Source organism: Bombus pascuorum, chromosome 2 (assembly GCF_905332965.1).
Source record: "Bombus pascuorum chromosome 2, iyBomPasc1.1, whole genome shotgun sequence".
Classification (NCBI taxonomy): domain Eukaryota; kingdom Metazoa; phylum Arthropoda; class Insecta; order Hymenoptera; family Apidae; genus Bombus; species Bombus pascuorum.
Window position 1 is genome coordinate 9,056,129 of NC_083489.1, and position 24,701 is coordinate 9,080,829.

At 46.1% G+C, this 24,701-nt stretch overlaps 1 protein-coding gene and 1 long non-coding RNA gene across 3 annotated transcripts in view; one reads left to right on the forward strand and one right to left on the reverse strand.

The window, feature by feature from the left end:
* LOC132904542 (N-acetylgalactosamine kinase) overlaps nucleotides 1-24,701 on the forward strand; it is a 347,354-nt gene that overhangs the window by 212,038 nt on the left and 110,615 nt on the right. The gene's annotated exons all lie outside the window — the stretch shown is intronic.
* The window catches only part of LOC132904578 (uncharacterized), a 146,213-nt gene that overhangs the window by 22,532 nt on the left and 98,980 nt on the right, over nucleotides 1-24,701 (reverse strand). For both annotated transcript variants that reach the window (XR_009657617.1, XR_009657616.1), the window contains exon 3: nucleotides 23,123-23,185. This is a non-coding gene — a long non-coding RNA (uncharacterized LOC132904578). The remainder of the gene's footprint in view (nucleotides 1-23,122; nucleotides 23,186-24,701) is intronic.

A 24,701-nucleotide genomic window follows, 5' to 3' on the forward strand; every position in this document is an offset into this window, starting at 1 on the left:
AGGGAGCACTCGCAAGAATTACAAAGTACCATTAAGCATTCTATCGAGGAAACTCTCGCATATACTTCAATTTCATTAACCATCCGTTACGATTAATTATCTCTGGTTCTTCATCAGCTTGATATTATACCACTTATTAATAAAAAAAAAGAAAAGAAGAAAAATATTCAAAGAGAGATGATTCCGAAGCGTTAAGTTACAACCCTAGCTGGTGGATTCGTCCGCAATGCTGTTTGAAAAAAAGAAATCAGTCTGGAGATGGGAATGAACCTCCCGGTATTTCTAAGCAGCAAATGACAAAGGTGACAAGGCGAGAAAATCATGCCACGTTCCGAATTTATGTTCCGCCGTCAAACGAATAGCTCGCACGTTTCTCGCTTGCGCGTCTGAAAATACTCGCGTCGGGGGAGACGTGCCAGCGTGTATACCGATACACGTGTACACGTGGACATCTAATGTTATCTCCTTGTCGTTCTCCCGGTCGGTTTGTCACGATTTACAAGGAAATTGCATCTCGACGCCGTGTCTGGGAACTCCGCATCCGACATTATTCTAAACTATCCTTTCTTTTTCGACCAGTTTCCCAATGATCGTCGATATTATTTATAAATTCCTCGTATGCTTGAGTCGTTTTCAACGTTAATTTCCAGCGTTACTTTATGCGTACCGTACAACAGCGGTTATTTTCTAAAGACAGTTTCGGTAATTAGCGCGAATAGAAAGTTGGAAGTTCCTATTTTCTAAGATTTATCGATCGGCGCTAAACTGCGAATTATATTGAAACGTGAAGATATTTCTATATCGAAATATCGACTAAACAAAGTGGCGCTACTAGATATCCAAGATAGAGAAGTAGGAAAGACTGTACGATATATAAATGTACAAGTTCGAAGGCGTCATGTTCATGGACGATTAGCATCCGACGTTTAACCCTCTAACCCTTCCGCTATCGAATTTACGACCTCGCTGGAGACACTTGAAACGGGGAAAGGGTCAATGAGGAGGCGTGAAATAATATACGATTTCAGAGAAATCGAACGAAGCAACGATCGGCTGTCTCTAGGAAGCTGAAAATCATTGGACGAGATAGCGGAACAAAGACTGAAAGGTCAGAGGGTAGAATGTTGGGTCAGAGTACAGATTAAAAGGAAGTATTTCTCATCGATACGGTCCATCGAGATACCGTGGAGGAACGGACTTTCCAGCAAAGAAAAGTCCTTCAGGATCGGCCGTAGAAACAATAACGATGCGAGAAGCGCGGCCTCCCATTCGGAGTGGTGAACACAAGCTTTCTCTCTCTCTCTCTCTTCTCTTCTCAGGCTCTCCTTTCAGTGTTATTTATCGACCAGATAAACCGTTCCGGCTGTTAAATGCGTCGGTTTAACATAAACACCGATAAGTCGACCACGAGAGTCTCGACGACACTAACCAGACGCGAAAACCAGAACACTGAAGAAGACAGTCTCGCTCGAAGGATTTGTCTCTCTTCTCTCCCTTGTTCTCCACGTTTTTCAGACCAACTTCTCGAATTTTACCTTTTTTAACGACTCTTCTGAATTTCTATGTTTCTTTTTTTTCAAGAATCGGAGAATGATTAATTTTATGACTATTCTATGTTGAGATCGTTGAGTATATTTAGACTAACTTCAAATCCAACTTCCAGAGCCGTTGTAAACGTGTAAGCACTTAGGATGTACATATAGTGTTTATGTCGCGCGCATTACGGACAGGCACTTAGGAGGTTCGTGATCGTGAATAGCGATGTTATTGTGGTCGAACCACTTGACACATACCAGATTAAACCTATGTTAGAAGACTACTTGCAAAGCTATAAAATCTAAGCATGTGTAATAATCTAATACACTTATAACTTCTCTAATATAACTTCACAAGTATTAAATCAGAAATACAATAAACCGATTGAAAATGTTAAATTAATAGTACAAATAAACAAGTAAATGTATAAGTAAGAGAAATTTGCTCTGTCCCTGGAGGAATCTCAATTCGTTTATCGCGGCACTAAAAGCGACCATGTGCAAAGGATCTCGCGACCTCAACATCGTATAGGTACATCGTAAAAATTTGCAGCAGGCCCTCAAGAACCGTGTCCCTCGCTAACGAACGAACACCGCTCTCTAGAAGTTAGTAAGTAATCGACTATATAGACGACGAGGTGTCACGGATAGATTATTGTACGAGCTCTTTTATACATTTAGATTAGTCTAACACAAGTTGGAAAAGTCTAAATAAACAAACGAAAAACGCATGTCCACTTGGAGTTAACACAATCGATGTGTCTGATGCATCGATAACGATCTATTTTTCAATCTTAAAGTTAAATGTCAGTTAAACATCCACACGTCTCGAGAATAAATATCGACGATCTATTCCACAGGGATAGCTTGCATCTTTTCTGGAATTTCCATCAACGAGGAGTCGTAATTCCCTGGGATCGCGCCTAGTTCGAGGAACGCTCTCGAGCTGCGTGTCACACGCGGCGAACAAACGCGTGGGTGCGATATCTGATTGCGTGCGTGCACAACGATCGATATCAAGCGTACAGATATATTCGACGACCGGATGAGAGATGACCGGTGTCACATACACGTTCGAAGCAGCTTCCAGCAGCGCGTGCGTCTTGGATTCTTCTGGCTGTGACCGCGACGCACGATCGATGAAGACGATCGATAACGCGCGTTCATCATTGACTACGTCATACTCGTACTCACGCACACGCGTACCCTTCACAATTTGTCAAATTAGCATACGTTACACGATCTCAGCGTAGGATAGTAGTTTAACGGATATAGTGCACGATTTGCTTTTTCGACGCGATTCATTAGTGGGACGTGATGTTGCATTGATGTTCTCATGGAACAGTAATTACGATACAGCTAAAGTTTACAGATGTAAAAAATGGCTTGAGATTTTAAGGTGATGTATAGAGTTTGCGTAAATGAAAAGTGGAAAACTTTTCTCAAGATTTCTCTCGACTATGATTGAGATGACATTGTAAAAACGTCCGCCTTGCGAAGATATATATACAAAGTATAAAGGTTATCAATTATTGAAAAGTAGCAGTTTGCAATGTAGAAACGTTGATCATTCGACGAGGTTATTATCATTGTTGCATTGTAATGTAAAACGTTACGTACTTCGTATTAAAATATTCAGTAGCTTCATTGAAAGAACATAAATCTGGCGGAAATTTTCATTTGATGTACTCCTAGTTGCAATCGTTACATTGTTCTGAAAATAGTCCGCATTAAAAACGATATTACATTTTTGCAATCGTCATATCCATGAATAAGCAAGGCAAATGAAAATAAGAAAAATTGATTCAAAAATTGATCTTTGACCGATACATTTCCCACGATGAATATTTCATCGTTCTTTAGATTAACCCTTGTTCGTAACATGTTGCAACCTATCAAATAATAGGCACCGACCGTCATTAAATATTATGCGCCTCTGGTATGTCATCGTTTTCTCACGATGACGTAGAGACAATATTAAAATGTATTCTTTTTTACAAGTAAAACGAGGAGCGTCTTGCTTAATGTTATTAAAATTGCCGTATAATTACACGATAACGGATATTGGAAACATTGTTTCATGATCAGCTGATTTTTGCTCCTTAACATCTGCAGCGATGTATCAAGCGTGGCAAATCGAATTATTTTTTAACATAAATTAAGGACGCGCGTAACGATAAAGAAACTAACAAGTATGATTCTTACTGTTAACCATACAATTCGAACTTAGATATTTTACGTCGGAAACAATGTGTTAAGTCGGCGAGAGCAAAAATAGAAATGGAGTTACATTTTTTTTTAAATGCAAGTCTATAACATTAATTTATTTTAATAAACCGTATTGATCGTACAAAATTTTATATCCAAAGAATACTATCCAAACACCTAAGCAACGATGTGCACCGTTAGAAAGCCAGCGAAAAGAACCCTACGTTAACTCGATAAATTAAGCCCGATGAATTTACGATATCGAGGATAAGACGTACCGGCGCGCGAATAAATCTTGCCGATCTGTTTACTTATAAAATACAATCTGACGAGTGCGGATATAGCAAAGTCGAGCGGCCGCGATTTAGTCTCGTGCGTTAGTCACGTGGTAATATATTACGGGCAAAGTGGCGGTCGTTGACGCTCACTTCGAGTTTGTTTGCCCGCGGCTTAATGGATACACCTCAAGGACCTCCGCGGTACTTTATAGCTCGCAGAATCGTTTGGACTTGGTCCAACGTCCGCTCCACTCGTTCGTGTTTTCTAGCACCCTTTCCTAACCCTTTGACAACGAAAATCCTCGAGAATCATTAACTTCCGCTCGCATCCTCGCCTTTTCGTTCATACGTCTTTCATTTTCTACTTTTGAACGATCATAGAGATACTTCTCCTTTCGTGATTGGAGTATAGGAAAGACTATAGAAAAAGATTAGGCCTCATTGGAAAGCCATATTTCACGACGCCCTGCAAAGCGGTATTTAGGCGAATCAAAGCGAGGTTCGTGGCGAAGCAAGGGGTACGTCTGTCGGTAAGAATCGAGAAAGAAGTTCGGCAAAGGCATTAAGTCACAGGCTGGGTTATTTATCGCGCACGAGCCACAACCCTTACCGCACTCTGTTTCTTCCCTTCACCGAGGGTGTGTCGTTGACAAGGCTGCTCCTAATGAAAGCTCACCCTCCGAACTGCGTTATACTTTTCTCGCGACTCCTCCACGTCGTTCCCGTCGATACGCAACGACGATCGCTCAAACGTCCATTATTTACGCAAAATTCGATTTTATTGACCCTTTTTTCGTTCTCTTCAAGCACTCTGTATAACGAACGTTTTTTAAATTGACGCGTTTTATCCTTATTATAGTTTCTTCGTCGATCTTCGCTCCATCGCATCTCGCCTTGTACGTACGAAAATAAACTTCATCGACTATGAATTTGTACGTCTACCCGTTTCATGTGTCACGTTACGTGTTCGACGAATGTTTGTAACTTTCATATTAAGTGACTTCTGTCATGTCGGATATTAAAATTCCTATCGACTTTGGTTATTAGGTACTACTCTTCCTTGCTCAACACAAGAACTTTATTGGTAGCGAAACTTAATCTATGTTACAAGATGTTCTTTCATTGAAGCAGTTATGTCGTGGGAAATGTCCGAAGAAAGTGATAAACCCTAATAGTATTATCTCCGCAAATTATTCTGACTGAAAGTTTCTCATCGTTTGCAGCGCGGTCTATCCGCGGGAAAATGACAGGAGTCGCACGTTATCGTTTATTGCTCGCGTAACGAGATACGATTTCTTGGTTCCGCTCGGTTTAACCGTCGCTAATTACGCGATTTGTTCGGCATCTTGGCCAGTCTGAATACACGGTATTTTCTGCTTCCCCGCTTCTGGATACGTATACATCACGCTTATGCTTAAAGCACCATATCGAAGAGTAGCTGTTAATTATGCCATTTGTCTCGATACAAGAGTCTGGGAAAAAATCTGTTATTTCCAACGCTAAGAACTCGCCAACGAATTAAAACCTCGATATGCTACACACGCGACAGAACGCATAAATATGAAGATCGAAGCTAATCCGAGCTCGTTGATACTTCTAGTTTCGTTTGTAGGTTAATCTCTTCGACGTTTTCAACTTCGATGACTTCTTGTCTTCGGACGTACACTCTGAGATGTAAGTTCAATGAAATTGAAATCGCTTGATGCGTTTTGACACTTGTATCGGAAGCTATTCCAAAACTGGATAATCCAAAGATGTTTGAAGATCGAGCAATTTGCTTTCTTAATCTATATGACAAAATGGATACCTTCCATAAAAAATTGTTCACATGCATAGTATCATGTATATTTAGTTTCTCGTTCACGTATCAGGTCACATATCAATATCAAAATCCCCGATACCTGTCTGTCAACTTCACAAAGTATTACTTCGTCCGATGATACACGCGTGATTCCGGTTTTCCGTGTATCTTTAGACAGCGCAAATCGAACAGGCCCATTAAAGCGGTCGACTTCTCGAACGTATACTCGTTCCTTTGATGCTGCTGTTAATGCTGTTCGACAACCGTGTACATCAACGGGGAGACAATAATCATAAAGCTTGTCGATAATTAAGCGAAGATATAAAGACGTTGCAAGACTGAGAAACGAAAGAGGAAGTTTCAAAGACGGGTCAGAAATTACAACGAATGAACCGCATCATTGAATGAAGTACCGAGGAATAAATTAAATCGCCGAATGAATGGAAGTCTTTTCCACGAAACGCTGCTTTCGATTCGATCGGTTTAGAGACTATCAGTGGTACCAGTAAATGAATGCTCGTCGTTGTTCCTGCGAACATGGCTAAACTCCGAAATTTATGTCGCTACTTCCTCGATCTTGCCGATTGGTCGTTGATTAGAGCTCTTCGAAGAACAGAGAAAGCTTGTGTCGGTAACATGGCCAAGGAAATTATGTCAATGTCGATTCCGCGATGGTTGAAAAGAATCGGTTGGGAAACGAGAACAATGCGTTTATTGTGACGATCAATGGATCGTCGCAAGGAAAGTTTTTCCAGGCGACGTTGCGTGGATTATTCAGCAGCATTTTGCGTATGATCGCGCATAATCGAGGAAGCTTGTTCATCCGTGACGGCCGCGTGACCAGATAAAACGTTTCGTCGTGGAAAAATCGAGCGCATTAATCTAATCGTTCTAATCGATGGAAAATTCCCGACTCGACGGGAACTTCCTTCGCGCCAATTACAAGCGCGTCCGTTTCGAAGTCGAATATTTATTCCGGTGATTTTAAAAGAGACGCTAGACTGGTCGCTAGCCTCCAGAGTGGTACACCGCTCGTAAAGCATCCCCAACAGCGATGCCAGACGATAATTAAGTTCCGGCGAGGAGCTTGCGGCGAGTTCCTCTCTCTTTCGAATCTTTATCTCTCGACAGCATCCCTCCACCCCCTCCTGCTTTCTCTTCCTCCCTGTTTTTCTCCCTCGCGCCCACTCTTTCCGTAGTAGCCGCTCCGCAGGAGGATTGTTACGAAAGGATTTGCGGTAATCCTCGATCTAATTTGCATGCTGATGGTAATGGATGTGTATCTTCCCCTATTCCTCTGGTTTTGTCGCCGCCTGCTTTCTATTCGCCGCGCTCGTTCTCGCGTTAAGGACGACTCGTTCGCGGCGAACGCAGCTGGTCGGACGCCTTATCTCAAGGTTAGTCGCACCTGTCTCTCGAAAGCCTGGTTTTTCGATAAAAAGCCCGAAACAGGATCGTGCATCGTCGACGCGGATCGTTGCACGGTGTTGGACGTTTCTGACGATCGCGTGACAGGCTCCGAATGTTCGCCCGTTTCTTTCCATGTATAATTGGGATGTCGTCTTTAGTACCTGGCGCCGGGGATGACGAGTTTTTGATATACGATACTTTAATGTGTCGGGATCGAGCGATTAAGGCTCTAAAACTGGGGCCCAGTGACCACTCGGGGCGTAATAAAATTATGGAAATTGAGTTAATCCGACGTGGAATCGGTTTAGGCGCCGTATCCGATCGTTCTCGATACTCGACTCCCAGAGTCCTCCTCGATACTCTTTGAAAATTCGAGCTTTAGCTACGATACAAAATATCCCATTCTCCTCTAACGACAGCTCGTTGCTTCTTCTACTTACAACGTATCGGGACTTATTCTACTTACAACGTACCGTCGTTTATTCTACTCGAAGCTTACCGCGGCTTATTGTGCTAGTACAATTTCTATCGAACCGTTTCGAACAACTGAGTTTCTTCTACTTGGGTATGGGAATTAACAAAGCTCGTTACTGACCGGACAGGTGGTAGCAGCGGGGACTCGTGTCGGTCGGTTCGAGCGCGCAAGGACGTGGTCAAAGTCGTTACGAGGTAACTGGTCGGCGATTCGGTATCCTCGCGGATCGGTCAGCAGAGCGTATAAGGGAACCGATGCTCGGCGTATATAGCAACCGATCACGTGCAGGAGAACCGAGGCTACCACACGAGGCGGAGCATGAACGAGTGGACAAAATAGGAAGACGAGGAAGAACGCCCACCATAGCCTCGTAGGCCTATCGGAGTCGACGCCGATGGAAAAAGAACTCGACTGTTAACAAGATGGTGCTCACTCTCGACACCGTGCGGCGTGCTCACGGGGAGCAAGGTCTCCTTCGTGGTCTCTCTTTCCTTCGAGGACGCGACCGACCGGCGCCTCTCTCCTTTTCCTCTCCTCTTCCTCTCTCTCTATGTCCACCCTCTTTCAATATGGCTGACTTCCCTCACCCTTTCGCCGACCTTCTAGCCACCGTTGTCGCTCCTTTTACCCGCTTCCTGCCTCTCGTTCGTCCTTTCGTCGCGCCGCTTCTTCTTGCACCGCGCCGCTCTTTTCGAACATTCGTGTAATCGGCCCAGGCCGACAACACTTTGTCCCGACATTATCGAGTACACGTCGCTTATAGATAGCTTCTCCTTACGATACGGCTTCCGCGATCGTCATCGTTGTTCAGAGATCCTTCGTGGGTAGACCACAACGCCCGATGGCGTTGAAAGATTTTACCTTATCGCTTCCAACGATTGAGAAATAGAAAATTTAAACTTTGCCGCTCTCTTCGCTTCTTCTTCACGTTTCTATCTCTTCGGATATCATCTTTCTTCGGATACAAAAAAAGTACTAAAATAACCGCCATCTACTTTATAATTGACTACCATACTTCAAACTCGTCAGTTTGAAAATCTACTACTCGGAATTTAGTAACGATCTTCTTAAACCGAACATAAAAGGGACTACGAGATCGAGATCTTGAAAAGTTCATAAGTTTGCGGACATAGGGTAGTTAAAGTCGACGTGAGCACCGCGGTCGCCATTTGTCTCGTCGCCATTCCAGACCGCCGCCGCGGGAAAATATTCCATTCGTGTCGTTATTGATACTCACGGCGTTCCCCGCGATATTTTTGCACTGGGCGAATATCGGGTGGCTTAGTTACCTGATACGAATTATCAGGCGGCGGCCAGTCGCGTGTGAACGTTGTACTGATTACATGATAGGTTTAAAGGTTGAGAAACACGACATCTAGACATTTATAAGTGGGTCACGATATCTGTATCGGCTTGCAGAACGCGGACGTGGAAGAGATTAGGGTGCCTGTAATCTTAGCCTCGGTTTCCACTTAATGGCCACGGCGTACAACATCTAAGAATGTTGGCATGCGATTTTACTCGCTAATAAAGAGAAGGAAAGAGTAAGCAGAAAGAGAGAGTAGGAGAGAGACACAGAGAAGGGAATTCCAGTCGGGAACGTTTCGTCGACGCGAAACTCGCCGATCAGTTGAGATTACTACAGGGGTTGCTTGTACGCCTCCCCATTCAACGTAATTGAGAAAGGAAATTATCGCTTTCGCCTACGACGTCGCAGAATGAATTTATCATCGCTATCATCTGACTTACCGTAATTCTCAATTAGGTATATATAGTTAGGAGTTAACAATTTCGTTTCGTGAATGATAAATACTCTGCGTCTAACGTTGCTATCAACACTCAAGCGATAAAAATTACTCAATTGGCAATGTATACCAGCTCCAATAGTAATGTTAAATAAACTATAGTATTCTTTCAAGTAAAATTTCTGATAACAAATATCTCTGTTAGTCTTTCTTTAAAGGAAAATCGCCAGGGGTACCATTACATTATCGTGAAGCGGGCAATAATTTTTCAAATTCATTCGGCGAATAGCCGCAGTATGCGGTCGAATTAAACGTATTTGTAGTACAGCGGCATTTCCCAATTCCAGATCCTTTCTTTTCAAAGGCAAATGGCCTCTGGCGCGGCGACAACTTCTGGCTCATGCCCGAGCGTGGTTCCAGGATCCACGTGGGTTGGGAACGCGTGGATCCTCATGTAAATTGCTTCATACAAGCAAGGACACACGGTCGCTTGCGAAGAATACGAGGCGGCAGGCCAGTAATACACAAGCGTGCCAGAAACGGCAGACGGTCTTGTGCTTTATGATTCTGATATTATTCCTCCCGAATCTTCATATCGCTTCGCGCCATTCGATCAGACTTCAGCTCCGCTGACCAATGCGCAAGAATCGTTTCTCTGGGATTAGACATTTTACAAATCACGTAATCTGCTGTTTTGTATTTTTTAGGGAAATAATAGGATTTTGGCGAGAATCCACGTGTTGATACTTTTATGTTTGAAGTTTCAGGTGTTACCGTCTTTGGAGATTGTACCTCGGTTCTGACTGAGCAGCGTAACGAGCAATCAGCAATCGATACACCGAACAAAACTAATCTAACGCAACTTAGAAACCTACGGATTGTACGTTATAAATTATAAAAGATTCTCACAGGCTAGCACGGTGATCGGCAAGAACAATTAACCATCGTTCGTCGATTTGGGTTGGAGGAGAGAATGCATTCCGTTGGACGAGCACACGGGCGGTCCGTTTCCTTTGAACGGCGGTCGGAAGACAAGAGAGAGGATATCTTCGGTGTGGTGCGTGGCGCTGCACGGCGCTAAAGGGCCGACGCGGGGCGCCGTGGAATTTATTGGCGCGTCCGGCGCGTTTCGGCCTTCTAAATGTAAACGAAAATCTGTAACGCCCGTCGTGGCCGGCGAGGCGTGCACGGGAACTCAGTGTCCTCCCCTAAAAGGGCGCCTATCCTGTCGATGGAGAAGAAGAAGCAGCAGCAACGTGCCAGGGGAGGGGCGGGTGAGTGGCGATCGGATTTAAAGGGGGCCGCTGATCGACCAACAAGTGGTGGCGGCACCTTCAAAGGATCTTTCCACCTTGCTCTTTCGCCTCTGCTTCGTGCACTCTGTCTCTCTCCTCTACTTCTATCTCCGTTCCCCGTACGAACGGGTGACAATCGGGTCGCCGCGCCACGGTATTTTCTCCTAAAATGCCCACACCTCTGTCCGGCCAGGCTCTCCCATTAGATTAGACGCTCGATGTGAGATGCCGCGGCGCACGAAAAAGAGGCTCGCCTAACTCGACACGAACGCGAAACCATCGACAAGCGGTCGTGGAAAAAAAGAACGAGCCGAACCCCGCGACGGCACTACTCTCGCTTAATGATGTGCCGCGCTAGCGATCCGCGTATATCTACCATCCGCACGAAAGCTGCGTCGATCGTCCTTTTCGCAACCAATCTACGATTCCTTTCACGATTAATTTCCAGTTCTGTGGATTAAGATTTGGATGTACATACTTATATACTTATATACATTGTAAAGTGACATGATTGAGGCGAACCAAGTAAACGCGATAAACCATCTATGCAACGAAATATATCTGACCTTACGACCTACGGAAAAGAATCGCGAAGAGCAGTGGTAACGATGTTATGATGGCAACGCAGGAAGCGGGGGTACTAGGGTGGCGTGCGAAAGGGGGCGCCATAAATTGTAGGCCGTTGCCATTAGCAGGGCATTTAGTGATAACGCAAGCGTGAAGGGGGTGGGAGGGCGTAAAAGGTACAACGCCAATCGCGGAGTACGCGGGGTCGCGGGTCCGCCTACATCTGTTGGCTCCATATAATCGTTTATACGGGCGAGCCAGCTGATGCCGGCCCCTGCCATATAACCAACTTGTATGCAAATTATATTCATGCAATGGGATCTCGTACGATTACGTAGCCGGTACCCGGGCGCGAGTTTACAGCGGCAACACGCGTATAAACCTCCGCCGGATAGATAGCCGTGTTTCCTCCGTACCGATGTAGAAGTGAGCTACGCAGACCGACTAGTGTATTCCCACGTTCGTGTGTGCACGGACCGCTGTTTCCGCGTGTCTGTCCATACACATACGCGTCTAAAACGCATAGAGCCATACGAATACAAGCAGAAACGTTTCTACGCCCGCGCGAACGGTGCACGCGAACGCGAACCAAAACGCTGTTGCTGTCTCTCGTTATGCGCTCACACGCACTTCGCCCACGGAGTAGTATCTGGCCAGTGTTCAATTATGTACCGGGCCCGCCGCTTACCAGTAATTTCCCGAATACCGCGATAATCGGTGTTATTATCATAGCGCGCTCTACCTGTACCCTTCCGCGTCCCGGGCACCATCAGACCAGACCACCCTCTTTATCGTCGCATTTCCTCGTGTCGTTCGCGTTATTGTTATATCGGCGACTCGTGCCACACCGCCTTCCTACGTTAATTCGACGAGACCGTGTTTACGGTTTAATTGTCGCTACTCTTAATTATGGCCCGTGTACCAGAGCCGAGCTGTGTCGCGTGCTAAATTATCTTGCGAATCGTTTGCGCGTGACCGGGCTTCGATAGCCACCGTTCGGTACCGGTTCGGAATTAACGCATTGTTTTTGGTTTCCGGCGAAACGTTGCCTCGTAGAACTCTCGTTAGCTTTATTAGGAAGTACACGTAATAGTTTTGAATACAGCAGAAGCATTGAAAATATTCGCATAAAAAAGAGAGAGAAATATAGGGATGGGCCGCCGGTATCGGCTCCCAGAAAAATGGCTAGCCAACTTGGTTCACGAGCTTGTAATTATTCAGCGTCGACTCTAATAGGCGAATGTGTCAAACTTATTACGCGTAACGCCCTCGTTTATGACAGCAGAACGCAGTCGACTTTCATTCGTGTCATTTCGTCGCTTTAACGTATGATGCACATCAAAGCGAGGAAAGTATAACGGTCGGCACGCGTACAAATCACGCGACGGGACGCGAGCATGAAAATCGTTTACTGGCCACCGCGTGCCAACTTGGCTCTTGCCGGACTACTTTAAATACCGCAAACATCCAGCTTGTTACACTAATTATAACATCGACCCGTTTCTGTTTTCCGATCGAGGTAACTGCTTTAATCTTCTCTCTTTTTCGTTTGGAAATCGTTACGTACTTTTCTTCGAACTCGTAAGGAACAGATAGGCAATAGCAATACGGCGATGAGTGGGTCGTGCACCAGCAAGGAAGTAGTGTTAATTAGTGATAATGAGCCGATCGAGCTCTTCGATCTCCGTACGTCGTTCAATTTTAATATCTAATTTTTCCTCTCGAGAATCGTGGTTTACGATGTAATTTTGAAGACACATAGGTTTCAGAACAACGAGTTTTTACGCGAAACCGCAATGTTATATCTACGAATGCAGGTCCTCCCGCAGGAATGTGTGAGCATATCATTTAAACAGGCATACAAGCGTGTTTTACACGGCGCAACGATGGATCCCTGTCACGGCAATTTCTAAGATTACAACTGCGTTTAACCGCGAACACACGCTGTCTGCCAGCACACCGGAGGAAACTGCTGATCGTCGGTTCTGTCGTATTGTTGCGGGATTTTGTCGCGAACGCGTCTTCCTTGTTTAGATTAATTCCCCGCGTTCTATGCCAAGAATATATAATACATAGTTTCAACGTTTGAACACGACGCGTGTTTGAAACTTTATTGACATCCAGGCGGATCGATTCGATAACCGTAAATTTTAATATTCTATTATGAAAATGACAGAATTATTCTTTCGTTAAGTAAAAGACAATGTCACTGCGCCCGTAACACACCGTGGTATAGAAAAGAAAATAGATGTTTTATGATATTTATAAATATTTATGTCCCGTAGAACAGGAACGATAAATCATGTCCCATACCAATAAGAACTTTTCTATCAAATTCAAGATATTTTTTAATGCGAGAAATATACAATTCGTAGACCAAAAATAATCGAAAGAACGTAGGATTAACTAGCGAGAGGATCACTCTAGGGATTTGTGACGTCACCTATAAAACATAAAAAATCACGTCGATCGGCTCAGTGATCTCCTCATCCCCGTGTAACCCGTAGCTAATGCGTCTCGGTTTCCGCGTCGGAGAATTCGTGAAGCTAATTGGATGGAGGTCGCCAGCGTAGGAGATAATGGATATTAATTACCGCGTCTTACTTTCCGCGGCATTAAACATTTTCTTGAAGACGGGTGGACGGGTGGCAGGAGGTGGGTCATGGGGCGGGAGGGGGTTGCGGCCACCATCCCTCATTGTTAGCTCCTTTAAAAAGACGCCGTCCTCCGTTAAGTATAATAAGTACGAAGTCTGCCGCCTACCCAGCTCTTCGCCTCCCCCTCGTCTTTTCACAGGTTGGTCCTCCCTTTCCCACCCCCTCCGCCCACCTTATAATCCATCTAAATTTTAAGAGCGGATCAGCGAATCCCCTGGAAAACTTCGCTACGGAGTTGCCGCGGTAATCCATTTAAATAATTCCCGTCGTGGCAACACGGCGCGAAAGGGGTCCTCTTCCGCGTTCGACGCCGATCGTCTTTGCCCTCTCCTCGAAGTCTTTGGTATGATTTCCGTGTATTTGCCACAGCGAACGGTTAAAATTCGCAAAAGAAAATTCGCGACGACGACGTTACCATCCGTTTGCTACGGTTTCTTCTTTCGACGATCTTATAAACGGAGATATATCGTCTAGATGACGTTTTAAGAAAATAAGACGAACGTTCGATGTCCTTTCAACGCAAGACTGAATTATTTTGGGCTGCGACTTATTAAACGTATTAAGCTTCCACCAGCGAAAGAATCATTCCGTGTACATATAAAATCCTTCTAGGAAATTCTTGGAAACAGATCTATACCCTCGTCGCGCATTAAACCCCACCATCGTCAAAGATAACTCTCTAAATCGTCCACTAACTAAACACATCCAAAGATGTTGGTTGAGAGGCTTCGATCTAGCTCACAAAGGATCTGGAAATTCATTTGTATCGCGGCGTGCGCTGCTGTACACGGTTCGTTTGGTATTCTCGGCCTAATGGATCGCGAGCACTCGCGGCGAACGAAGTTGTCAGCGGCGTTGCAAGCGACGCCGTGGTCTCGTCGCTGCTTCAAAGTGATCGCAGAACGCGCGGCCTGTTCTCCTAGGAAGGGCCCCGCGTGCCCGCTACACACCGGCGAGCACCGATAACTCATCGAGACCTCTGCCCTTACAACGAGCCATCACCGTGAGAGGCGCGTCCAGGCCCCAACACGGGATGATTAATGAACGACCGCGAAATGTACTCGGATTAGCGTCGTCCGGCGTGCCGGAGCTTGTTTCTGCGCGCAACTTGTAACAAAGATTCTTTTCATCAGTCATCCAGATATTTCTGGGCCGTTTAATGGACCGGACACGCTGCAGGAAATGTACCGGCCGCTTGTAGGGGATCGTTGCGAACGATGCTCGCTTCTGGCGGACTAATAACGATAGGGGGCATCTTTGCGTGGCGCTGCTTTCGTGTTCGTCGACCTGCTCACGGGACCACGAGGTATGTATAACATACGATAGAAGACTCGTCTTTGTTACATGCAAGAATCTTTTTTGCCACACCGTAAAGATAGTCGAAGATTAATGATCGTGATGTAAGCAGGAAGCAAAGTATTGGATTAACACTTTACTATCTGCGTGATGGAAGGATTCATTTTATCGATACACGCTATTAGTTACAATCTTCGATGGATGATAGTGAAAAATCGCTCGCGCGGAGGTCGCCTTCGTCAATAAGAAACTTTAAGTCACTGCCGATTTGGTTAATGAAATGCTTAGAAAACACGATTATCTCTTTGCATTCCATCGACGTTTATTCGCAAAAAGGAACATCCAAGGTTTTAAGTTCGTTCATTTATAGCTTCGATAAAGCGCGATTAAATCCCACGATTAGTCTTTATCAGGTCGTAAGAGTCTGAAGTTAGACAAATTTCATGGGTTTTTCAAGCAACGCCGTTTGATCTTCGAATATCCTAATCCTAGTCTGTGGAGACGGCAATTCGTCGACGCCTCGTTCCCGTGCTCGTTCCTTTACCTGACTTCTAACCTCTGCCGTGCAAGCCAAAGCCCGGCGGCTTGATGGATGGACCGACGCGACGTCGCGTAAAATATACGCGCGTTCGCGTCGGCTGAGAGGAGAGCTCACTCGAGCGTAGCGGTGCTAGTTTACGCGCTCGAGTGTCGAAAGAAAAGTGCTTGGTAGTGATGACATCAAGCATGATTAAAGGATGTTCGTCGTTCGCCGAGTTGAAAATCTTCTCTCAATATTTTAATCGATGATATGAGCTTCCCTGAAGCAAAACTGATCGACTCTATTTTTTATCAATTTCTCAATTTCATATCTAAGAACGTGATTAATATTCGACTTTCAAGAGACTAACGATAATCTATCCATTCGTTCGAAACCACGACCATTCAAAGACCACATCAGTCTCATTATTCATCAAACTACGTAGTTTAACCGAAGAGTATATCATAACTTCGCGATTGAATCCCGGCATCAAGCCCATCGCTAGTTAGAAATTCACGAGTCGGGACGAGCGCATTCCGCGTCGTCCGAAGAGACCGAGAGGCGGTTCTCGCAGTCATGGTCGTCGAAGCCGCCACGTCAACGAAACTATTCCCGTCCGTTGGTCCCATGAATCTTTTCCACCGTCTTACCCGTCAGCCCGAACCTCTCGCTTTTCGAGACGTCGCAGCACTCAAACACGCGCCTCCGCGACAGATCGTCGATGATTTGTTATCGAGGCGTGTCACGGAGGCGTGAGCGCGTCGTACGCTCGATCTACGGGCGAAAAGCACGCGGCTAGCCTCTTCGACGAAGGTGAAACTCTCGGGGACGGCCCTCGTCGTTTTCCCGTGCCATTCGTGTTTCGCAGACACTCGTTGAAAAAGCGCCACGATTCGGACACGTGTTCCAAGCTCCTAGTACTTGCATTTTACGAATGACGATTCTCTTTGGGCGCGGCGCGCGTTTTCGTCGCGAGCTTTCACGAACGTATACACTGTTTCACGAAGCATTCTTTGATGTTCGAATAGCTAGCGAGTGGACGTCGAAAATCTGAACCTTTTGTCGTTGGAAATAGTTATCGGAGAAAAGGATAAGACAGACGAAATGCAGAAGATATTGCTCAGCTATATATACAATGTGTCGACGTTGCGTAATAGAGCAACATGGATACAGAATTTATATTTGGTATCTTCTTCCAAGCTAACGGGAGTTTGGTTGACGCCTAAGAGGGCCTGTCGTCGACCTATAAGGGTGGTATTTGACCACGATGCCACGTAAGCCACGACCGCGACGACCCCTGTCCTCGAGGATTTGCCGCGAAAACCCTTCTCGGTTTCGGAGGTGATCAGTCACTGGTGCTACCCTCCGATCCGGCTCCAGAGTAAACAAACTTACCGAGTAGGCTTGACCGTGGGGCGAAGGTGGCGAGGATCGCAAACGACGTGTCGAAGCTTTGACGAATTCGATACGGAAACACGTTTTCGTTTCGAGGGTAATGGTAAACATTTGGAAGATATTCATGCCGATATTATTACTTCTACATCGGGAAGAGATGGAGTAGAAGAGGAAGAAGTTGGAGAGGAATTTTATTTCCATTTTCTACCACGATTGTAGGTATAAACATCGCGAAACATACACGTTCCCCAAGAGCTCTCGATATACCTATTTCGCTCTGAATCTCCAGATCCAAGCACGTCGATCGTATTTATAGTATTCCACGGCGTGTAGCTTGCGTGTAGCTTCGTCACGGACTATGACGAACGATCCGAGTTTATCACAGTCGTACGGCCAGCGAATGGGCTAATTTTTAATCGAGCAAGACCGCGGTCGAGAGGAAGAGAGAGAAAGTTCTCGAGGAGAGACGTTCTTCTTTGGAAGCTGGGAAGAGGAAAGGAACGCGCGGGGAGCAACCGATACCGCCACTTAATGCCGCGGCTCGAAATTAATTAAACTTTTGCGTTCGTTCCCGGGACCGACGGCCAAGAGGATGAGAGGGGGCGGTGGTGGAAATAAAACGTTGATGACACGGCAAGCCCGGTTCTGCAAAGCCCGACCCTGCCTCGACACCGTCGCTCCTTAATGGGAAAAAGGTAAACGAATTCTCACGCTGTTCCCATCGCTTCTGATAAAATAAAACGGACCCTGCGCCTCTCTCCTTTCGCTGGGCGCCAACGAGCGGAGAACAAGGGTGGTAAACACGCGCCATCGCGGTACGAAGAGGGGTTTGCATCACCGAGCTTTTTTCCTCAAATATCGAATGTTGGAAAATTTGCCTGAAATTGAAACACTCTTTCTTCGCTCGTATAATCGTCGCTCGCGTAGAAGCTTCGATGAAAGCAAGACGACGACTAAAGAAGATGATAACGCGATTAACTCTATACAGTCGTTTATCGCTCATCGTATACTCCAATTTCAGCAATATTTGACTAATCGCGTTACAATGTGATTTCGGTAGATACGACTTTTGACAAAGTTATAGCGTCGTGGAACATGTAGAAGTTTATTGAAATATAAATATACAATATATAAGTGAAATTTATGAAATGCTAGATTTAATTCCATGCTGGCTTGAAGACGTTCCCTTGTATAACAGGAAAGACTAATTTGATTCAACCGATAGATAGGCGAAAAAGGTTGTACAAAGAATAGGGACCGCTACTTTCCGGGAGAATGGGCTTGCTAACGAGGCCGCTATCTTCCAATTGCAATTGCTGTTGTTCACTGTCAAGTAGAATCCATGTAAACGTCATGTATGAAGTAACTCGGAATACTCGCGGGTATATCATTAAACTGAAAATGAAACTGACGTTTCGTTAACATCGTTCCCGGCTCGCTCAAGTTCTAGATGAATATCTTCCAAAGAGTATATTGCGCGTTTAAAATGCTTCATATAAAAATTATAAAGAAAGCCAGGATACGAAATGGTTGGATATAAAAAGTTCACGAGAAAGTGTCTTCATTTCGATCTCGTTAAGAGCGTACAATAAAAAGGTCCGTGTTAAGACCTTACTTTTGCGAGGCGTGGCCCATTCAATTAATGTCCATGGAACAAGCATGCTCATTACCGGCCCTCCGCACCTCTATAATTATCGGTACATCGCTCAGAGTACAGAAGCGGACCGGTTCGCAAGGCCTTTCCGGTTATTTAATCGCGTGCGCGCCAGTCACACGCCGCTTCAAAGCGATGTATATTTATAGGTTCGTTAGTCGGAGGAAAGGAAATGAAAGAACCAGCGAAAAGCTGCGAGATCTCCTAGAACCGACGCTGCTCTTTTTCCCTTTCCGTGAACCGCGTCTCTGATTCCCTTGCAGAATGTCGCCGATCAAACGAAACCGCACGTTTACCGGCCACTTCCGTTCGGGGAAGCCAGACCAACGTTGTATTCTGAGCACGTGCTATGCATGACAGATAGCTTTCGGCAACTATCGCAGGTAATCGCCATGGTATCGAGGTTGTTCGTGGTTTTATTTTGGGCCGACATTTTGATAGTGGTTACTCTCATTAGATGAAAATGCCGTGAACGCTAACGATTTTAGATACACTGCCGACTGGCGCAGCTAATGAAATCTGGATATAGCCAGAAGCACAGTTTCTTTAGACCAAGAGCACCCAAGTTCCTTTAGCTCCAGATTCGATTCAAGTACAAATCAAGATCGGAACTCTTAAATCTCGCAGGAATGGGAACGAAGCAGCAAGGTTCTTTCTTCGGTTTTGATTGGACCGCCGCCGCAAAAGCGGTCCAACAGGGGTACGTAAAATGATCAACCGGCAGGGGAAAGTTTTCTTTTGGTTGTTGAAAGGAGGCGATGGTACAGCGTGGCGCCACCTTGGCGGCGGTAACGGCTAACAACCGTGTAAAAAGCGACGAAATCGAGAGTGTCGGTGGGCCTGGCAAGGAGACACGATCCGTAGAGGGATGTGGAAAAAGGAGGAACATCTTATAAAACAATTGACGCGCGCGGGGAATCAAGGAGTTACTCGATAAACCTGTTTTCTACTCCGCCAGCCACCATCGAAATTCTTCTTCTACCAAGCTACTCCAAGAACTGAATGAAAGGACCTCCGTCCTGAAACTTCATTTCCGATCTCGATGCTTTCTGTACAAGGACACCGAGGAGCTCTATGTTCTCCGTGGAAATTAATAAAATAAAGCCAACCAAAGGAACTCGGTGGTGGATCACGGGGAATGGAAAATACGATGCTTATTGGGCGAAATAAGGGGGATAAAGGTAACCGCAATGGCAGCCGGGAGATACGTGTTGTTACAAAGGAGTCGTCTCTCGGAGGAGTCGGATCTCATAAACTCAGCCAGCTCGTTGCGATTTCTCCGGTGATTCAGTCGGCCGGGGGCAAACACAATCGCGTCGAGCAATTTTTGCGATGGTTTGACGGCTCCTCTTTTCGCTTCCCTCGTGGCTTCCGCGCTGGCGCGTCCTTATTCTCTAAATTGTTCCCATTCGAGGATGAGCCGGTGGTTCGTCCCTGAAAGGCTCGTTCGCGCTTATAAATCTCAGCCCGGAGCGGTGACGTCGTGGAGGAAGAAGAGACGTACGTATGGAAGAGAGAGAGAGAGAAAGAGAGGAGAGAGAGAAAGAGAGGTGACACAGAGGGAGAACGGGGTAGGTGAGAAAGAAGACGCGCGTGAGAGGAAGGGGAGAAGCGATTCCCACAAAGCGCTCCACCCGCCTCTTTGCCGCTGCAAACCACCTCTTTATGGAGTCAGCTCTGATCCGCGAGACGCGGGAATCAGAAAGAAAGGGCGAGCCGAGAGGACCGAGGGAGAAAACGCCGCGCGGCGAAGACCCGACCTCGGAATTCCTAATTCTACGAAACCGTCCAAGAATTCCCGAAAGGTTCCATTCACCAGGCTGGGCCCGGGCATATCATTAGCACCGTTTCCAGGTACTCCGAGGGCCTGCGGCCTCGTGTGAATGGTAGGTTTAGTGACTCTCTCTCTCTCTGCCTCTTTTCTCTCTCCTTCTTCCTCAAGCTCTCTGATTTCTTCGCTGTGATCGTTGTCTCCTTGCTACCTTCGTTCTTTTCGAGTTCCCTCGAGACCGTCTTCCTCCGGTTCTGCTTGGTTTTTGTATACTCAGTGAGAACTTTGTTCTTTCTTTCTCATACGTTGCGTTCCTCCGAACACATGGAAAGTTGGATCTTTTTTTTCGATAAATTCTGTTGTATTACGCGATCTTGCAGATTATTCGAATGGTCATCGAAGAAAGAATGAACGGCCGGTTCAAAGTCGTCGAGGTGCTCGAACGGCAGAGAACATTGACGCGACACGACGCGTAGCCTGTTCGTTTTTTCCCTCGGGCGTGTTACACGTCTGGAGCGTGGTCGAACGAGAAAGAACGAGAAAGCGTAGCACGGTGGTCGTCGAGTGGGCGGTTTTGTTCCGACGAGACCCGCCGATTTACACCGTATGTCGTTTTTGGCCAGACTAGGATGCAATGAACGGGCCCCAGGTAACCGTACAGGTACGTACCGAATCGACAACGACGACGACGACGACAACGACGACGACAACGACGACGACGACAACAAGGGAACCCTGCTGCTGAATGGCCAGACGAGGACCTCGTTAACTATGGCCTTGGCGCCGTTCGAGATGTCCGCTTTGATATCGCGTCTGAAAACTTCCAGTCGGCCCGTGGCCGCTCTCTCACCTTCTTTCTTCTCCTTTTTTCCTCTCCTTCTACTCTTACTGACTTTTTACTCCGAGAGAAATCGAGTTTTACGTTCGATCGATCGACTCGAGCATCTTCTCGTCCACCGATCTTCTGCCTAATCGAGTATAAGAACGATAACGAAGGAAAAAGAACTTGTATCCAGTGGAGTTCAAAGATAACGAAGCTAAGCATGGCAAACAGTAACTCGGAAAAAGGATAGTTTTACATTTGACGCGTAGTGAACGAATCAGTCGGATATTTGTATCGTTGGCAGCGTATCCGACTGTATCGAAGCTAAATCGATGGACGGTACACGGTACCTATTTGTTCTATATTTGTTCAATGAGTTTCGAAATCTCCATTCAGTCTGTTCAGCCGCGGCTAGTTCGAGAACGGTTGAATGATCGATGTCGTGGGTGGTCAACAGCGGAGGACAGTTGTGTGAATGAGTCCAGTGTTCGATGACTCGTTTATGTAGGTCGTTATCAGCTTACACGGGAATATCCGAATGACCCGAGCTTCGATGCTCTGGCAAAAACCATTTATTGTTCCGGCCATTTATGAATTCGAGCAGAACATGCGGCAAGTGATAAACGCCGCCGATAAGAAAACCGATTAGGGGCAAATAAAACGGTCGCGCGTAAGATCGAGGCATAAAGCGACCTAAACACAGGGAAAATCAATCGATAATGTCGAACACAACGGTTTTCAATTTTTACCGCGCCAGATAAAAATCGACGATCAACTATATACGTGGGAGAGGGGGAGGGGGTGCGCGCGTATCGATGAAATTCGGCTCAAGCGGAGGAATTTACGACGCAAACCTGTCATTTAACAAAATTACGCGTCCAAGGTAAATTATTGATTCTTCAATCGTTTTGATTGCACTGACACGATACACCGTTCGGCCATCAAACACGCGATCATTACGCCAGATAAAAAACATGTTCGATATCGTAACATGTTCGATGCAAATTTATTCGCTGTTTGCCGGCACGCTTAAAAAATTATTTCAACATCGGCAAACAGTTTTACACAAATGGCTGCGTTGTCGTTCGAAACGTTTACTCACTACCGACCAGTGTAAACCGGGCGCAAAAACGTTTCGAATCTCTCGTTGATATTTTTCCCGTCACGCTCTTTTTACCTTTTTCCTTTTTTTCCCCCTTTTTTTTTTATGTGTACACGTTGCCCAACATCGTGATCCAACAAATTACCATTCGAAATAAAATTGGATAGCGAGGTTCGATGCCAAATCTTGAATCATGCTAAGGAACTTAGCCAAACGTTTCGCAAAAGGCGGTCCCGATTTATCATCCAACTAACGTTCTTCGAGTCGTGTAGGTACGCTTGTTCGTGAGTTCTCGTCTAATCAGCTCGCGATGTTCTTGCCGCGAAAGGTTTCGCTTCTCTAGCAGCTCGTTAGACGCTCGTTTTGATGTTACCGACGTGACTCTCACCGATCCAATTATTAATAGCTCTACCCGGATACCGGTGCTGATTTTTCCAAACGATTCCCTTACTCGCGAATTCCAGTTATTAGGTAAGATTTTGCTGCAATCGTGTTTGCCTCGGTTTCGACCCAGTTTCGTTGAATAAGTGTTGTCACGATGTCGGACGGTGGTGTACGATGATATAAGTAGGGACGGAGGGAACTGTTACCTTTCGAATAGTTGGCAGGTGATGGTTGAGCAGCATCCAAGATCGTGTTGAAACCAGTCAAGCCTGTAAACGACGATTCGTATTAATAGTCTATTAAGGTAACAGGGTTACCGGGTATCGGTAGAACGAGTTGATACACTCGTGTTGCCAGTGCAATCCTAATTTCCGGGAACAGCTGGCTGGTAATATCGTAATGATAAACGAGCAATATTTCTCGATTAGAATTTACGATCGTATGGAAACTTTAGCGATCTCCCAAAAGCTCCTGCAAAATTTGCAGAAATGCTGGCTGTTGCTCGTCCGGTATCGACGATCGCGTGACAAGGGTTCACCTTGGATCGTTCGTGGCGTTTTCAGGCGGGAACACAACCGAGAAATAGGCAGGTACATGGGAACGAAAGCGTCGACGAGGCCAGCGATAGAGACAGGGTGTGTGACGCGGTCGCGGGTTAATAATAATTCGCGGCCGGGTCGCCGGTGTTCGGATAAGATAACAGGAAAGGCTGTTGGTAATAGGTGGTAGGTAGTCGACTAGCGATGCGAGGCAGAAAGAGAGGGAGTTACGCGTATATCGACGCTACGGTTTGGCGGGAAAACGAGGTGCACGGTGGAAAGAGGGGTCGTTGGTTCGCGGCGTGGAATAGAGAGCACGAGAAGAGAACGGAAGAGTGAACGAGGAGAGAGAGAACTAGGCGTGTGCGCGGCGTAGAACATACGCTTCATTAACGGATCATCTCGTGTTAATATCTACTTTATCCTGGGGCTGACCGTATCAGCTCTGGCCAGGCGCATGGATACCAACGGATACCAACAGGACGCGCGGCAGGCCTGCAATCTACCCTATCTCGCTGGCGCATCATCGTCCACAACTCCAGCCAGTGCTGTACCAAGAGCGAGAGAGAGGGAGGGAGGGAAGGAAGAAGAGAGAGTGAGAAAGGGAGGGAGAGAGAGAGAGAGAGAGAGAGAGTATGTGTGTACCGGTTGAGTCTTCCCCTCCGACCGAACGATTCGACCACCGCCTCGATCCTCTCTTCTTCCTGTTTCGAAGGTTCCTTCTCTTTTCGGCCAATCCGCCCTCCGCGTTGTCCCTCCTTTCTCTCTGTTTCATCTGTAGAAACGCGTCGAACCGTCAACAACGCTTTACTCCCACGATCTCAGCGCGCGCGCACACAGATTTCCTCATTAACGCGCGACTATGTCGGGCCCCAGGATCGATAACGAAACTTCACCGGTGGCGATCGCCGCGGTAGGTGGTAAGGTTGCGTGTAATTGGACATTTTCGTTCGGCCTCTATCTATCGCGCGCAGAATGTAATTGCCGACGAGTCGTCGTGGTCGGCCTCGTTGTGTCGTCCGAAGTCCGGATTGACGGTAGAACGGTATCCTAGTAGACTGGCTTTCACCATCGATGTATATTTGTGCGGACAAGATTGACCACTGTCCGTTGCGTCGATCGATAGCTTATCACTAGTCACTTCGAGGACTTTAGCGACGTTGCTGGCGGTAAATTCAATTTTAGATCTCTCGTCGAGCCATTCCTTTCTTTTATCAAAATTAATACCTCGATAAAATGAATACGA